The sequence below is a fragment of the Sinocyclocheilus rhinocerous genome, unplaced genomic scaffold, assembly GCF_001515625.1.
Source record: "Sinocyclocheilus rhinocerous isolate Xijiao unplaced genomic scaffold, SAMN03320098_v1.1 scaffold162, whole genome shotgun sequence".
NCBI classification, from domain to species: domain Eukaryota; kingdom Metazoa; phylum Chordata; class Actinopteri; order Cypriniformes; family Cyprinidae; genus Sinocyclocheilus; species Sinocyclocheilus rhinocerous.
This window is the reverse complement of record NW_015627229.1, coordinates 48089-67375: the sequence shown is the minus strand read 5'-3', so window position 1 is coordinate 67375 and position 19287 is coordinate 48089. Positions and strand designations below refer to the sequence as shown.

At 36.8% G+C, this 19287-nt stretch overlaps 1 protein-coding gene across 1 annotated transcript in view; it reads right to left on the bottom strand.

The window, feature by feature from the left end:
• Positions 1-15667, bottom strand: part of LOC107722742 (band 4.1-like protein 1) — a 58422-nt gene extending 42755 nt beyond the window's left edge. Inside the window, exon 1 of the mRNA XM_016531211.1 lies at positions 15409-15667. The gene's annotated coding sequence lies outside the window, so the exon portion shown is untranslated. The remainder of the gene's footprint in view (positions 1-15408) is intronic.
• Between the last annotated feature and the right edge of the window lie 3620 nt (positions 15668-19287).

Here is a 19287-nt window from a genome sequence, read left to right as displayed (position 1 = left end):
TTTTTTTTTTTTGGGGGGGGGGGATGAACCAACCATTTAAAACAAGTGGTATTTTAAAAACATCAACTCTGAAATTAAAAGTTAATTAATTAATTGCCTGATGCTCTTAATGAACAGCAGTGATTAGATGTACACTTTGACCTTTGTGTAGTAGCTTTCATGTGAAGTGGTTCCTCCGACTAAAGCGCTCACCATGATCAAAACAGCATTTGACACAGACGATGATGCATAATTAAAATGCCCAAACAGAGATCAAGCAGCCTTATCGTGTTGCACTCGGAATTAAAGCTGATCAGCAACTATAATGTTGTTTGTACATGTAACCATGTCTTTGTTTATAATCAAGTCACAGGTCAAGTTTAATCAGGGATAATCACAATGGCTCAGTGATGCTGTAGAAGATGACTTGGACTCTTATAATAGCAGTTAATTAGAGTGTGTGTGTTTTTGTGTGTTTGCTCAGATGTAGTAAAAACTAACAAATGCTGCAAAATATCTATGCAGTGAGCATGAGATTATTGAGAGCCGAAATTATGGAACAAGACTGCCGTCTCATTTGCTAAATTTCCCAGTTCTGCCATGATGCACACTGGGAGCGCAGTAGTGAGCTGGCACTGCCCCAGGCCATATGGACATATGGAGAAGTGAACCTGATGTAACCAGTGACAAGCCGTACACTTTTATCTGTCGCATGGTGCTATAAGAACAGCAACCTTGATGTGCTGAAGCACAACAAACAACTCAGGAAAAGGAAAATGTTGAATAGTACATATATTTGGCAGACCTTTGTTGCATTTTCTGTGATGATTTGGAGGGGAAAATATGAAGAATTCTGTGGAAAGAACCGTAACCCTATAAAGCCTAGGCCTACTCTATCAGGCCCGAAAATTATCAACATGATCAAAACCTGTTGTACACAATCTACTCCGACAACTTTTATTCCTTTTCACACAAAGTATGATTTACAGGTACAGAGTTTTGATTTATAAAGGCTCATTTTCACACAACTGCTTGCAGAATATTATGTTACGACTTCAAAACAATTTTAACATCCAGCGCGATTTGAAAACTGACACTTTTGAACGTTGTCGTCACTTATACAGCTTCATATGCATGAGTTTTCTGATTCAGTAGGTTTGCTCGGTTGCTCACGCAATACGGCGTTGCACTTGAGAGATGAAGAGCTCCGGTACAAACCCCGTGAAACTACGGTTCGACAAAACAGCTCAAATCCGTAAAAGGAAATTAAAATAGCACGGCTGCATCAACAAATACATTTTTATATCACTTTTGCATTTGTTAACACTATCGGGTAGGTTTAGGGTTGGGTTTGGTGTAGGGGATATGTCCAACACAACAGAGCATTAACTTTTAGCGACACTCCCCGGATATTTGTATTCTAAACAGCCGCAATACGTACCTCAAGCAGCGTAATAAAAACGCAGGAATACGTGCCTGTGCCAACGTAATAAAAACATGTCACGGTCATGTATTAAACGTGTGTTTTAGCGCCACTCTCTGGGCATATCACTTTGAAACTGCCGCAAAATATGCAGTAATGTACGTTATAACGGTGTTGCAGAAATGTATTTAGAGACATGTATTTCTAATGAGCCTGGGTTTGAACATACTGTTACTCAGTTTATGCCTCTGAATAAAACTAGGGTGTTTTTTGCTTCTCAAGTATATGCTTCATATTCTACACTAGCCTATATTATTCATAAATACCTCAGGTATTCTGACTATTATTTTATATGTCAGGACTCAGGCTTTACAGGGTTAATATGGAAATGTGAATTGAACTTCACTCATATTGCTAGCTGAAAGCAAAATCTAAAATATTTATTAAACACAAAGACCAAGGGATGTGTGGATTTCATAAATTATTTCATAAATTAAAGTTTTGGATTCTGCAGAAATGGGTAGCTTTCTGATGGGTAAAGCAAAAAGGTGGACAGCATGATAAAAGCAATTGCTATTGATAGCTGAGTAATTACGCTCAAGGACAACCAGATAATCCTAAAGCATGTACTGTACTCTATGTCCAAAATGTATTATGCTGTACATTGACCTTTGCTGTGAAAGCTGACAAGCCTTTGACAAGAGGATTTTTTTGAGGTAGACAAAGAGTTTAAAATGAATGTCCTGCTCTGATTTTCCATCTAGATATGGGAATATCATAGCAATGTTCCTGGATGTGAGCTCTCTTGATGTGGACCAGTAAATAACCACCTATGCCCTAGCAATTTTTTTTTTGATGCCAAGAACCACTAAATATAACGATCCCCCAGCTATACACTTTCATTTGTAAAGTGAAGTATATATACTACCAACTGTATAGTAATGCCCTTCACTAACGCTACTCAGTTTTTTAATAAAATGTAAAAATCTAGTTTTATTGACATACTGTTAGATAAGCACAGCTGCTACATCTCTTTAATAGGCTGACATGTAATCATAAGGTTGAAATTGGGGCAGGCAGGTTTTTTTTTGCTCTCTTGCCAGTGTCAACCGGGAATACAAATGTCTGCTTCAGTCCAAAACATTTAAAATGTCAAAATGCTCACAAAATGATTGCAAAATGGCAAGCTAAATTTCTCTGCATTGGCAATTATCTTTCTCTTCCAATTTCTGTAAGGCCAAATCGACATCTAAGTTCCAGTTGTGTATTAACAGGATCGTAACGTGACAAAAGCTTACTACGTCATCTTCTACCACATGCTACCACGACTCACTGTGCTTGTATTATTTTTATCCTGTCACTTGCCATTTCACAATTAGCCTATCTCTTTATGTGCTAACTTGAAAAGTGTAATTAAAGCTAAAATTTAAAAAAAATATATTATTTTTAAGACACCGTTCTTGTACATAACACTCATTAAAATCAAGCACTAAAACCTTTTTATAGCAGCCATTTGGAGTGTAGTTCAGGATGCCGGCCTGCTTAGATAAATGCCCCCAAAGCCAGCAAAATGATGGGGAATAATTTCCTGCAAAATGATGGCCGTACTATGCCATTTGTCATTGAGTATCTTCCCCTTCGTTCTCTCCCTGCAGCCTTGCTGTTGGAAAATGGATCTACACTTGGCGACCAGTTCTCCGTAGCTCCAAGCACAATCGCTCATCTGTAGTGCAATCTGCTAAAGGAATCCATCATTTATGGCAGAACGCATGCTAGCAGAAGAAAGGCACAGGGCAGAGGCTCTAGTAACTCAAGACAAACATGTCAACAGTTCACACAAAACGATTTCAGGGAAATGACTAAATGTGCATGAGGAAAAAGCAATGAGGGAAAGTCTCTCCATATTTTCTCATGCATGAAGACAGGAGCTATGGTCCATAACTTGGCAAGCTGCCCACTGCCTACGTACACAGTATCCTAGGTTGCATCCAAACAACAATGAAACCTCATTAGGGACTGATTCGGAATGTGTGTGTGTCAATGATTAATTTTAGTATAGGAGAAACAACAGGGATGATGAAATACTTTAAAGCAGTGGTCCTCAAACTTTTGAAGGGGGTTATTTTAATAATTTCAGCAAATTTGTATTTTTTTTTTTTGTCTTATGTAAAATATCTTACTCAGGACAGCACTAAATAAAAAATAACATGCATTTTGTACGATCTCTCTTATTTTGTTACAATTATTCAAATTTTCACAGATTATGCAAGGGGTTCCCAAACTTTCGCATGCCACTGTATATAGGGAAAAATGTAGTTCATACACATTTTTTTATTTTATTTTTTATTTTATTTTAGCTTTTTATTCAGAGGCCCAAAATGAGCAAAAAAATATATATACAATTTGGTGCAGCTGCTGTACCTATACAGTTAAAAATCAGTAAAAAATGTTTCTCAGTTTTGATCATATTGATAATTTAGAGGCATTAGAAATTATGGTTACACTTTATTTCGATAGTCCACTTTAGACATTCTATTAACTATAAGTAACTTTGTAACTACATGTCAACTACATGTCAACTAATTCTCAGAGTAGACTGTTAGGGTAGGTTTAGGGTTAGTAGAATAAGTTGACAAAGAAAGTGTTAGAAGATATTAAGCAGACAGTCTACTAATACTCTACTAACTGCTGGTTGACATGTAGTTGCAAAGTTACTTACTGTTAATAGAATGTCTAAAGTGGACTATCGAAATAAAGTGTTACCGAAATTATATATTGGGGTAAAGGCATTTTTCACCCAAAAATGAAAAATCTGCAAATTCTGAAAATTAATTTTTTCACTTTCATGTCATTCCAAACTTGTATGCCTTTCTTCCTTTCATAGAATTCAAAAGCAGAAGCTTAGTAGAATGTCCTAGCTGCTCTTACAATGAAAGTGAATGGTGACCAACTGTCCCAGTTCCCATCCACTTTCATTTATTTTTTAGGTAACACATTATTTTAAGGTGTCCTTGTTACACATGTTACATACTATTATAATAACAACAAATTACGCATAATTACATATACAGTAAGTAACCTTATAAGTAACCTTAATCCTACCACTAACCATATAGTAAGTACATGTAGTTAATTAATATTACTCAGTACTTAAATGTATAATTACACTGTAACAAGGACACCTTAAAATAAAGTGCAACCATTTTTTATGTATCACCTTTTGCAATGAAGAAAGTAATACAATTTTGGAACAACATGAGGGTGAGTAAATGATAACTGACTTCATTTTTGGGTGAATTACTCCTTTAATTTGCATAAATATTCATAGTATACATAGATTATTACTGATAATTTTCAGTATTGCATGAATTATATTTATAATCAACATTTCTCTCAAATTGTCCTATTCTCTAATTCTCAAGCTTTGATTTTTTTAACTGAGCTTGTCGCATTACATTGCATTATCTCTACAAAAGACAAATATGATGCTGCCTTTGACTTTGGACAAGAGAAGGCAACATAATTATGTCGACTACATTTTGGAACAGCCATTGCATCAGGAGTGTATATAATGCTTTAAAATGTAGCCTACAGATTCAGCTCACTACATTTTGGAACAGAGCTACGGTGATGGCAAGACTTCTTTTTGAGGGAGCTGCGGTGCCCTTTCAGAAGGCACAAAACCCCCCTTGTTCAACGCATGAAAGCGCTCCACTGTAAAAAAGAAAAAAACAACCGAACATCAGCTGAGTCTTATATCAACTGAGTGAGTTTATGAAAAAAACTGACATCTCAGTTTTGCAAGATCTACTTACCATCTTGGAACAAATCTGTTCAAACAGCACTGCCGTAATAGTATAATGCATAGAACAACCTTCAAATAAACAAATACAATAACACAGGCGCTCATGTGCAAGAAAAACATATCAACCCGAGATTCATTCGTAGCCCCAAGCCAATGAGTCCTCAAATGGTGGCATACAGAAAGAAGTGTTGACGTCACCGGTGCAATCAGTCTGTGAGAGCGGCATACAGGCAGAGAGGAGGAGAGTGACGAAGATAGGCAAGCAGGTTTTCTTCAGGGCCCCTAGTTAGCATGCACGTCATACACGGCCCCTCTCAAATTAATTGGAGCATTCATATTAATGCCGTTTACCTCCAATCCATCAATCTGTCCTGAGTGAAATTTGGCTGATGCAACGGAGCGGTGTTCAGTCCAGCACGGAAACGTCCTTGTCCTAAGAATGAGACTTTTCTGTCCGCGGTTTAAAGCTAAAACCCATTCAAATCGACTTGGAGGATGTTGCCTGAGTTTCTGAAAGGCATCCTATGAAGCAACAGGAGTTAAACTGAAAGACTGCCAAGCATGTACGGTTCTCAGTGAGTGTGTAAAACCTCAAACCAGAGAGGCCTTTTATTGCTCGGCTGCGATAAAAACGCAGTCCAGTGAAAGTGCGAACAAACTTCTCTAGCCACAGGAGCATCACAGCAAGTTGAGGAAAGGCCATCCCTGAAAAATCCTGTGAAACGGCCTTTGTTGTGTTACAACATCTGCCTTTATCCGTACCGCAGATAAATACATTAAGGCAAGAAGGAAAGTGGACATTTCCTATTGGAGAATTCCGCAGGGGAAAAGTGAGGATCCACAGATGCAGACATCATCCTTTAAGAACGTGCCATCTCGCATCGCTGAGCAGTTCAAGGGCATGCAGATAACTGCATATTGAATTAGACATAGATTCTCTTTCAAGGACATGCCATAAATTTCTAATGAAATGTGGCTCTTTATGGCACTCGCAAACAGATTAGGACACAAATAATTAGAAGGTGAGAATTCTGTCATATAATTTAGCCAGATTACTGGCACTCTTGGGAGGAAATTGGTATTGCCATGTGAACGTATATTTATTATAATCTGCACCCAAAAGAAGCGTGAATATGATGCAGTGTGATTGTAATTTTGTCATTTTTGTCAGTCCTGACACTTTGCACTGTGTACTTGGCTGCTGGTCCTGTTAGTACAATGAAAAATACAACTTTTATTTAAATTGTGAATGGGTTACATAAAGAAAGCAACCAAAGAGCGCTCACTTTATAATCAGTGAAGCTGTCAATCACTTCAGTTCAGCGCGTCTTACTAAGTTTTGCACTATTGCAAAAATCCTGACTAAATTCTGAACTGAAGGCTAAAAAAATGAAACAGATTTTAAAACACTGGGCATTAGGGGTGTAACAGTACATGTATTTGCACTGAAAATTTTCGGTATGGGTCTTTCGGTTCAGTACACATGTGTACCGAACAAATACAGCATTGTTTTAACCACTGCACGAGTGGAAGGTCATTGGAATCATCCGGTTTTATATATTGTTACTTTTGATTAGAAACAAAATCTCATCTTTCAAATTATGTCCATTTTTCAGGAAATTCAAACAATAAATGTCGTTTTGAGGTTCTTTGATGTGGCACGACAGATCCCTGTATAAACGCCTCAGTTCAAACAGCAGCATGGAGCGCAAGTGAGCGTGATCATCTCTTCCTCTTTACTACTAGTTTCAACGCGAAATAAACATGAATGAACGTCTCATGCCTCATGTAATCGCTCAATCTGTGTTTCAACCGCGGAAAGACTTCAAACAGCTTGTAAACAAAATGTCATGTAGCATTTCATTTACCTCAGGCAAGTCATCAGTGTCCACAGCTCATTAGTTCGCTAGAGAAATGAAGTCTAGAGAAGAGCATTTGACGAAATATTAGACTATATACACATTATATTTTACTGTACCTGTTAGTGATGTCTTAATTATTTAATGTATGTTTAAATAAATCTGTTATGAAACAAGTTATGACAGCCAATGTGTAAATCAATATATTTCAACAATAGAAATTTTATCATTTAGACATTAATTTAAAAACTGCATTATAGCAATTTACATGTTTGCATACATTTTTTTTTAAGTTGAGTGTTGATTATTATATTTAAAAATAAATAGTAATTAAATTTAAGTTTGGGCTCTGTTGTTAATTGTAACCTTATAGTACATAAACTGAGCTAGATTTTTATCCCAGACTGGACAGACTCATAATCTTAAAGGGATAGTTCACCCAAAAATTAAAATTGTCATAATTTACTCAGACTCAAGTTGTTCCAAACCTGTATGAGTTTCTTTCTTCTGTTGAACACAAAAGAAAATATTTTTAAGAATGTTGGTAACCGAACAGTTGATTGTAGCCATTGACTTCAATTCCAAATAGTTCAAGGTAACCACTGACGTCCATAATATTTTTTCCATACTATGGAAGTGAATGGCTACCGTCAACTGTTTGATTACCAACACAGAATATCTATAGCAGGATCAGAATGTCTTTTGTATTCAACAGAAAAAAGAAACAAGTGGAGGGTGAGTAAATGATGACAGAATTTTCATTTTCGGGTGATCTATCCCTTTAAGCTAAAAAAAAAAGTACTCAGACTGCCCAATATCTGCAGACTGGCTCTGATTTTTGGCAAGTAGCATCGACTCCAGACTCTGTAAGTTGTGTAGAGTGACTGGATATTGCAGTCATGAGCTCAACAGACATGTTTGTGATTGGTTACATTGATCAATGCTGCAAAACCACCATTTAATAAAAAAAAATGACGTTCAGAGCTCAAACACAAATACAACTGAATCTGTATTTGATAGGCTTCAACCAAATTGAATGTATCTCTCTTGGCCACCATTTGAGTACCTCTGCTACAGGTTGAATCATTTTGCGCATTTTCTTCAATCTGATGTATTCAAATCGTGCTTCAGCGACCAAAATGTGTTTACTTCCACAACCGTCACTGTCACAAAGCTCCTTTAAAACATCCACCATGACACAATGACAAACTCTCAGTCTGACACACTGATTGAGGCCTGTTTTATGAACCCATCTCTAAAGACAGGAAAATGACAGCCAAAACTATGCAACGTTGAGGTAAAGAGATCTTCAACAAAAAAGGGTGCTCTTTGTAAAGTTCTGTTGCCATGGTGATACAAACACGAACTGTCTATGGAGAAAACGGCCACCGAATAAAAAATTAAATGCGAGTTCAGCCAGTGGGTATCCTCTTGATGACTGACATTAAAGGTTAATCAGCTGGGTCAATTTTTTTTGAATTCTCGCAATAATCTAAAACGAGCTTCAGATATTAGCATTGCTAGTGACTTGATGAGCTTGTGACTCATCAAGGGAATCATCTTAGCCATGTAAACGTAAAGACCCAAACAACTGTGCGGCATTGAAGCTTTTTACCACAGAAGATGGTTAATTCTAGTGGAGAGGAACTTGAAATAGACATGTGGGGATTAATTTCAAAGCACTTAATACATCTAACTCTGGAATTTTACATATAAGCCTATGATTTTCAAAGCAGGAAGGGTTTGAAGTAAATAAGCCGCATCTAGAAGGACGTCTGCTTCTTAGACCGAATAGAAACTGTACAATTTGTACAATGAAAAAGCTCATAGATTAGCCCTTGTCAGTCCCAGCTAGACGCAATGGCAGAAAGCCTGGAGTAACGAAATGCTCATTTACTGATTAAACTAATTTCTTAAAATGGCAGTCAAAGTAGCCAACTCAATTCTCAAATGATTGAGCCTTTCTTTTGGCCAGCCTCATTCACTTATCAATACATCCTTCCCACTTACCTCACCGATTCAACAGTCTCAGCAATGGCTGAGATGTATTGCTAGACTGGGAGATCAAATAGACTTTGTAATGAGCGTATAGGCAGACAGAATCATTAGGGTTATGCAAATGAGGTTTTTTTTTTGTTTGTTTCAAACAAACACACCTGTCCACACTGACAGTGACACAGAGAGACAGATTCCTATCTCTGAAAAAAATCTGAATAACTATGTCTGTCTTGTTGAATTTGATTCTTTAACCACAATGATAATACACCAGAATGTTAGAGTTTAAATTTAATAAAGCTCCTAATTTCATCTGAACAAAATGTCAGAGGTGCTTGCAAAACTCGTCTGTGCAAAACTCACAGTCAGGCCATTGATATGCGAATGCTAATGTGTTCTGTGTGGTTAGGTTGCTGCTTACTGACTAAAGTCAAAAGAGCCAACCACCAAGCAGTGTTATTTTAGTAGTATTTATATAGTATTATAGTTTTTTTAATATTTTGATTTAGCTTTTATTTTTATATTTACATTTTTCATTTTAATTTAAGCTTAGTCATTTTATTATGTGCTTTTTAGTTGGTAAGGCAACATAGATGTAGATTTATTTCAATTAACAAAAATATATAAAATAACATTAAAATAAAAATTGACTTGTTTTCGTTATTCTGAACACTTCTTACAAGCTCCCTTGATGCATCTTTTTTTTTAATAACTTATTCTAATATTTTGAATAAGCTTTCATTTTTCTATTTTCAGTTTTCATTTAACATACATTTTTTTCTTTTTAATAAAAAATCTATTTAGCTTTACCATTTTAATTTATTAGCATTTTTATTTGAGTACTTTTAGTACTTCACAATATTTTAGTTATTTTAGTATACTTCAAATTAAGACATTTCATTTTTTGAGTTTTTCATCTAATTTTTAGATTTAATTTCAGTATTATTTAAATGAATGAAAACAATATTAAATAGAGTTAGTTTAACAATAGCAAAACCGCACCAAGTCTTGATACTCTGTTTTCTAGATAATGTTAAGGATCCTATGGAAGACCATTTGTGCCAGAAAAACTAAAAAAGATAACTGTGACAAAGGTCAAGAAATAAAGTTACAAAATCACACGATTTTTCTGTATTCATTTTACATGTATCATGTAGCACAAACAGGATGAGTTACACCCCGAAGTTTAACACTTACAGCTTAGAACAAAGTATGAGCAATAATAACAGTGATTGTCTTAGCAAGAACCGCTAATTACAGTCGAGAAAAGGAACAGAGCGATACAACAACAGCAATGACCCTTTTTTGAGAGGTCTGTTACTCCATATTTCTATGCTAAAATATCATGATGGAAAGTTTAAAAGGCTCTCCTAGGAAATAAACAAAGGCAATGCCAGATTCGATACTGAGGGAAGTAAAACTGCTTTTAGCTCCAAGGTATCAGTGTCTCCTGGAAGGCATCACCACCTACCCCTTCATTTTCCACCTCGTGTCCATTTAAAAGATGTCAGTGAATCCAATGAATGTCAAAAGGGGTCTGATGAAGCGGCAAGAGAAAATTGTGCTGACTCACAGCAATCAGACAGTCATGCTGTCACCCACAAGACCACAAAGCTTAACTGCCTTCTGAATAATTTACATTCTTCTGTAAGATCAGGGCAGAACTTCATACATACAACTGACTCATATACAGGCAAATAAGCTCCCGTGGGAGGCAGCTCTCCTTCTGTGAGCATCAAAACCTTCCCAACCCTGACTCTAAAGCACAGACACTGTCCTCTCAAGACACACACAGCAAACGGGACACTGTTAAACATGAATGAAGAGTGATCTGCACTCTCTGAGCCCTGCGATGGGGGTGGAGAAAAAAGAGGGGGTAATTTTTTCAGTTTGTCAGCCCTGGAGGCCATAAGAGCAGACAGAGCAGAGAGGATGGGTTAGGGCCTAGAGAGGAAAAAAGGCCACAAAAAGAGGCTTATATTAAAGAAGACGACGTTATGTCATAGTGCAACATCCTGTCTATTCAGATGCCTCCGTCTGGTCTGGTTTTGAGGGCAGCACAGATGGATCCCCACAATGCAGCTCAGGGTTATTTTAGTTAACTGAAACCATAAAAACATTTTCATAACTTGAAATAAATAAACATTATGTATACATATAAAGTATTTCATATATATATATATATATATATATATATATACATTTTATTCTGAAATATTTTCTAATATATTTGTATTTGTAGATCATCAGATTACACATTATACAAAATTCTTCCTTGAAATGTGCTTGTTAAAAGGACACTCCATCAAAAAATGAAAATCTTCTCATTATTTATGCATCCTCATGCTGTCTCAGATGTATATGACTGACCTTCTATCTTCAGATGAACACGAATGGAGATTTTTAGAAAATTAATCCATCTCTTTGAGTCCATGTAATGCAAGTGGATAAATCCCTCAAACTTGATGCTTCAAAAACTACACAAAACAAACCCGACGGTAATCCATACGACCCCATTTGATGAATCACCGAATTTATTTCTGAAGAGAAACGGCAGGCATGGGTAAAAAAAACTTTTCAAACTATAAACCCACGCTTCAAACCAACAGTCATACATGGGTTCATGAGTTCACACTTGACATAAACGTTGACATGTTGTAAAAGTATATAATGTACATCTGGGATGGCGTGAGGATAAGTAAACGATGAGAGAATTCGGGGTCAACCGATATGTGTTTTTCAGGGCCGATACCAATTATTACAGATCAAGTAAACAGATAACCGATATCTTAAACCGATATGTATGTCTGGTGTAAAAATGAAATTGTCAGAATAACAAGGGCTCTGAGAAAAACTTTCTTTAAATGCTTTTAAACTATTTTATCGGCAAATTGGTTTTGAAAATGACCGATAAGATTATATAATCTTATCCCTAGAGAGAATTTTCACTTTGGCCCTGTCAGAAATGTGAATTTGAGGTCCTGCGATAGACCATTTGTGAAGTCCAGGAGACAGTAAGGTGTCCCATTTACCATTTTCTGATTCTCAACAGTTCTCACAAGCCTCCTCGATGCATCTTTTTGCTGGGTCCAAGCTGATGTGGATTCCATGTTGGACTGCTATACCCGACAGTTTATGAAGCATTACGTCACCAAAATGTGGGCTCAGAGATGGACTGCAATGGTTTAAGCTAACATTTGGGACAGAGCCATTGACTGTCTGGCCGCCAAGCAAACAAAGCAGCCATTGTACCTTCATTTTCAGACTCAGCCTAAATGTTTTGTTTATTGAGAGCACACATTTGGCTGATTAACTCCAGTTTACCTGTGCAACACATTCGCCTTCGGTTGTGCTCATGGGTAAAAAAGGCTGTGAAAACAGGATCTTATTCTTACAGAACTGCCAAAAGCAGCACAATGCAATGCATGTAAGCAAACTGTCATCAGGGGAACTCATGGGACGTTATATAGAAACGCTGAGAGCATGATGGAGGCATGTGTAGGACGGGACGGTTGCAGTTTGCCATTAATAGCACGCTGTGCTCAATTAGTCCAAACAACGTGCTACAGGAATAGCTTGCAGAATTTTTGCCACTTTGTATTGCTACAGCCTTGAGATGAATTAAACTGTAGGTTTTCGGCTAATTAGCGGTGCCTGCTTTTACTATTGCTCGTTCCTGGGGTTTTAAAAAAAAAAATAAAAACTCAACACTCCACTTTGGCGTATTACTCATCCACAGTTTCTGCCAAAAAAAATGATACCTCAAATCATGCGGCTTGTTGAGGAGGTGTGCTATTACCTATTTAACCATTTCACACGTACGTTTAAAATATTCAAGCTGAGCCCCAGGAGTGAGTTAGACTGTTAGTTTAGAATGTATCACCTTACTTCTATGGCTACTCTTCAAGCTTATCACATGATACACCGCAGCCACATTAGCACTGTATAAAACATGTATTGGTTTTATTGCATTGTTCCTTTTAATTGAAAATATTCACAAGCTTGCTAACTATACTGTGAAATATCTGATATTCTGTTTCTCAAATATGTGTCGGTAAGTAAGAATAGAGAAAACTTTATAGTTACCTATACAATGTGTTTATGATGTGAAAAATACACATCATTAAATTATGTTTAAAAGATTTCCATAGACATCATTGCTAGTATTTATGTGTATTTAAATGTCTGGAAAAAATGACATAAACATTATGTGGGTGAAAACACTGAACAGCTGTAATATATGACAAGGGATGAGCTCTCTCTGGGCTCTCTTTGGTTCAGCGCCAATGCGTGAAAGCAGATTGGAATATAGCAGATGGTCATGTGATATTCTAATAAAATCAGTGTGAACATACGCACAAGGGTTGAGCGATCAGACTTACTATTTTTGCCTGGTGGACAATAAAATCCCAATACCTTACATTAAAGGAAGGATCAAAAACTTGCGAGTGGGCTTTTTTGAATTCCCCAGCAACCACATACAGTTGTTTACAAAGTTATAGGATCCTATGGGAAGCTTGTAGCATTATAGCAGCAGCTTTTATTTGGCACAATAGCACTCACATTTTCTTCAGAATATGCTCAAATGTATTAAAAATCAAAGGCAGTAAGAAGCATGATTAACAAAATTGTCCAAAATTGTCCAAAAATTAACGATTGTTCAAAAAGGTTCAAAACTAAGGTGTTTTTCATCTATTAATAACTCTAATCTGGAGATAGAAAGGAACAATGCCAAAATTCACATGTGATAAATGATATGGCCATCCAGACCAATGCACTTCTGTGGTTTGGCAACAGATCCACTCATTACTTACAGGAAAGATAGGTTATTGTTCAACTAAATTTGTGTCCAGTTTTTTATGGTTTTACTTAAATGTGTCCGCCTTGGTTTTCAGTCATCCACTTTGATTAATATCCAGGGCACTTTTTGACTTTTTTCCATGACCTTTCCAGTCATTTGTGATCACTGGATAAGAAAATTTAAATAATGATTCAAATCAGAAATTACCAAGTTTGACTTTTAACAAAAGCAATATTTAGTCTATGCAACGTTTTACGTTTCTGGGTCTGGGAACATTTCAGTTATGTTGCTGTCTATGCAGGGTCAGAAAGCTCTCGAATTTCATCTAATTCCAATATCTTAATTTGTGTTCCAGAGATGAACGAAGGTCTTACAGGTTTGGAGGGACATGAGGGTAAGTAATTAATGACAACATTTTCCTTTTGATGGTTCAATTTGAACCATCAATGCAAATAACGAACCTTTATTTTTAAGAGCGTTTCGGAAAGGTTTCATGAATGTTAAAGCTTCTCAAAGAAACCACAGATCCCAGTAAATAACCTTTATTTTTGAGAATGTAGGGGATGTAGGATATGACCTAGATTTTAATAATTTCCATTACTTTTCCAAGCCTGGATAACGTAATTTTAAACATTCCCAGGTTTGAAAAGCAACTTCACTTGGTAATCCAATTGCTGGAGACCTTTGTATACCCATCTGAGCCTCTCCAGGCAAAACACAGCAGAAAAATCTGGTATGAACCACATGGGTGCTGTAGTATAAACAAGCCGCACAATACAAACACCCCAACAAATACATAACAAGTCCAGTTGTATTCCGAAATGCGTTGGCAAATGTTCATTTTTCTCCCAGCTTGCTCCTTCAGCTCTATTATAGCAAACTAACACGGCGCGCACTGGAGCGTACGTACTCCCGCGCTCTCCATAAGTCTCAACAGCTTTCAGTTAATTGGCTTCTCGAGCCACACGAAGCGCGCGCGACTGCCCCCGATGCCACACCCTCTTTTCATTAAACAGCCTTGACACCTCACTTACATCTGAGTCACCAATATGCAACATTTAAATTATGGTGAAGCTCAGGTAACCTATTCACACAGCGAAGATAAATGTTATTCTGCACGTGATACCATAACACGGCAAACGGGTAAGAAACATAGCAAATGAAAGCTTGCTTTATGCAATATATGAAACCTAAATGGGTTAAATATCAGCGCTGTCCTCCACTATAAGTGAAATAGGTTAGTCTACTGTACCTGCACTGACATTACACGTAGGCTATTGTTCAGTGTAACAACGGCATCCTTTAACTGTCCTCTCCACTAAACCCAGTTAAAAAATGACCACATGACCAAAAGCGGTAGCAAACCCTTGTTAACAGGCCGGCCTGCCGCACAAAATGCCAGAATAACGCAAGATTTTAGGCTCATCACAAGGGCATAGGCTGAGCTCTCTCTGCAAGCGCTGAGAGGACACATTTAGCCTGTTTACGGTGCACACTTCACGGATAGTGAGCATACACGGGATGACATCGCAACAAAGAGCCCTACCTGTCTCTCCAGGTTTGACGCGCGGATTTCCGTCCAAATGCCGAGCATTGAGGGCTTGCGATTGCCACCGCCCTGCTGCTTCTGTTCTCCGTCAAAGGATGGAGACTGTCCGAGCGGATGAATGAGCGGAGGGGCGAGAGCAGCTCTCTCGGGTGGATGGATGTGAGGAGAGGAGAGGAGAAGAAGAGGAGGAGGAGAGGAGAGGAGCGTAGGGGGCGTATGCGCGCTGGAATACACCAAACTCCTTCCTCACCGCTGAGAGAGCAGCGCTCAACTGAACACGCACCGATTTCACCATCACGGATGCGCTGTGAGCCTCTGTTCCGCTTTATGTCCGTCCATAGACTAGCGTATTCCTGTTATTCAGTAAAGAATTGAAGAGACACATATAAATGTTAGAGCACACTGTATCTGTAGGCTATAGGCTATATTGTGGGAGCGCGTGAGTAACAATAAATATTATAAAAAATACACCAGAATAGAATAGAATACTTTTTTGTCCCTATATTTCCCCAATACAAGGTAAAAATGTTTTGTCAGGCAACTACAAATGTGCTTCATGTGGTAATATTTAAATGAGTTTTATATAAGTGAAAATAGTATTAACTCTCTATTGGATGCATTATGTTGTCTATTTATTTATTTGTTTGTTTGTTTGTTTAATATACGTAAAAGTCTCTTAAGACCTCGTTACTAAAACTAAACAAATTTAGAAAAATCAAATTTGGGAGCATCATTAAAAAAAACATAAGAGCCAGAAAAGTATAACAAACTAACTAACTAACTAACTAATTAATTGAAATAAATAAATACAAAATAGTATTAACTCTCTATTGGATGCATTATGTTGTCTATTTATTTATTTGTTTGTTTGTTTGTTTAATATACGTAAAAGTCTCTTAAGACCTCGTTACTAAAACTAAACAAATTTAGAAAAATCACATTTGGGAGCATCATTAAAAAAAAACATAAGAGCCAGAAAAGTATAACAAACTAACTAACTAACTAATTAATTGAAATAAATAAATACATACATACATACATACATACATAATCTTTGAAGAATATAAAATAAGATATTTTGAATATTGTCTGTGACCATGGACTTTCTTTGTGTGGACAAAAACAAAACACGCTTTTCTCAAAATATATTTTATGTTCCACAGAACAAAGTTCCTTCCTTCCTTCCTTCATTTATTTGTCATTACTCTTAAGAACTAGTGTTTGTAGTATAGATTTTGTTTGTAAATGTACTTATTTATTATGTTTTATATTTATTTTTTTCTTGCATTTATTTTCTTACTTTTAACATAAAAGAAGATTTTTTGAAGAATGTTGGTATCCAAACAGTTTTAGTTACTATTGACAAACACACTTTTCCTCAGAGTATCTTCTTTTATTTTTCACAAAAGAAAGTAAGTCATACAGGTCTGGAACAACATGAGGCCGAGTAAATTATGAAACACAAAAAAAATACAACTATCATTTCCACAATCCATCATCCATGAAGCAAAAATGATGAGAAAGAGGACAACTTTAAACTTAGTTCAGCATGTTCAAACACTTTGAATCCACATCCTCCTCCAGAAATCCAAACATCTCATGGCATAGAAAGAATCCCAACCCCACGCAAACAGAAAAAAAACCCTGTGTGCACAACCGGTTTACTGACAGCCCTTCTGCCTACAGACTGCTGCTGATAGATATCCCTCACTTCTGAATTAAGGGAGCAGTCTTAAATGCACTGCTGATGAAACTGAATGTAATCACAGAATTATTAAATGTCCATTCAATCACCATGGTGTTAAATGAAGGCCTGCTGCCTGAATTCTTATGTTTTATTCTTTTTAATAAAAGTTTAAAATCTGGTTGAGCTCTGAATTTATAACCTCATACGAATACATCTGAAAAGTATTTTTCTATCCATACAAATAATTGCAGTTATTTCTGGAGTATTATTGCATATTCAGCCCTATTAAACAGTGAGGTTGTTGCCTGATGGGAAATGTGCTCTGTAGTGGGAGTGCATTTGTAATTACAGCACAGGAAATGAGTGTGCATGCTGAGAAAATTACAGCAGAGTGTTCAAAGGACAGTCCTTGTATACACAAGTGTGTGTATGGTCATGTGTAAGCCCATTATTCTAGAGAAAGAGCAGATACTTTTGTTGTTTGTCAAGAAACACTGACGAAGAACTCTCCTCAAATGAAAACTCAAGAACTGAGAGTGGAATAATAAAAGCACCTTACATAATAAATGTGTTTGGTACAGCTGGAACTGTTGCTATTAATATTTCAACCAGAGGATGGCAGCATTATTTTTTTCTGACCATGGTTCATTCACAGGCTTTTGTGTTTTGTTCACTGTGACCTGATATGAAATAGGCAATACTCCCATATGAACAGAATATGTGGGAAAATCATTGTCGGCGATGAGGGCGATCTTTCGAGTAATTACCATCATTATGCATATTTTACTGGAAAACAACACCAATTTACTCATCCTCGGGCCATCCGAAATGTAGATGAGTTTGTTTCTTCACCAGAACAGATTTGGAGAAATTTAGCATTATATCACTTGCTCACCAATGGATGCTCTGCAGTGAATGGGTGCCGTCAGAATGAGAGTCCAAACAGCTGATAAAACATCACAGTAATCCACAAGAAATCCACACCACTCCAGTCCATTAAATAAAGACTTTTGAAGCAAAAAGCTGTGTATTTAAAAAAAATAAAAAATCAATCAATCATTTAGATGTTTTCAACTTAAAACCGTTTTTGTGTCAACTTGCATGCAATTTTTTCCTTCAACTGCATGGATTTAAATTGCTCAATACTATGTGTTTTTTGTCTCATGTTTTATATACAAATTGTGCATGTTAAGAGAAAAGTCCTTGTTATCATTAACTGCTGACAACATAACATGAATATTCATCCCATTAATACTCATAAGACAAAATACACAACACGGGGAACAACCAAACTCAAACTCAAAAAATATTTTTGAGGAACACACTCATCCATCACAAGACAGCAAAGTGTTATCAAAGTCGAAAACAATGTAAACAAATCTAGCAAACAATGCAAGCATTAATTATTCATGCCTATGCTGACAATTGTGTGAACAGGACTAAAGCACAGAATATTTTTACAGTGTATTTGGATAGCAGTAAAAAAAAAAAATCATTAAACTCACCTGCTACACTTGAAAATTTGCAATATATTAAATTATAAAAACTGTTAATAGAATTTCTTAGAACTTCCGAATTGTACGTTTAAAAAAAAAAAACAAGTGGATGTTTTGCAGCAATAGGCCTACAACAGTTCTTTCTAGTCCTTGAATCTGATTGTCATGAATCTGGTCTATGAACTTCTTTCACTCACCACCAGAGGTCACCCTTCCTTTACATTGACTCTCGCACTACACAAACTGTTGCATGTCATCCCGGACTACATATCCCATCATCCATTGCACTGATTGCACACAGCACTGATTGCACACAGCTGTAACCAATCACACATTCACTATATAACACTCACTCAGATCCCTTTCACACGGCCGAGTATTGTTTAGCGCATATCACTCACCTAGCGATAGCTACTCTACGGAGCCATTTCTAGTTTTCATTGTTTAGTCTTAGTCTTGCCTTGCCTGTTTTCTCGTGTTCTGATTCCTGCCTGTGTTTCTCGGATTGCCCTTTTGTCTCGCCGTTCGGACTCTGTTTGCTCCTGCCTGGACTATTGCTCGTGTTATTGGATTTCCCCTCTTGTCAAGCCCTCTGGATAACGTTTGCTGCCGACTGACTCACGCCCGTTTTGGATTACTCTTTGTCTTGCCCTCAATATCCCTGTTTGCCATTGTCAGAACCTTGCCTGTTTT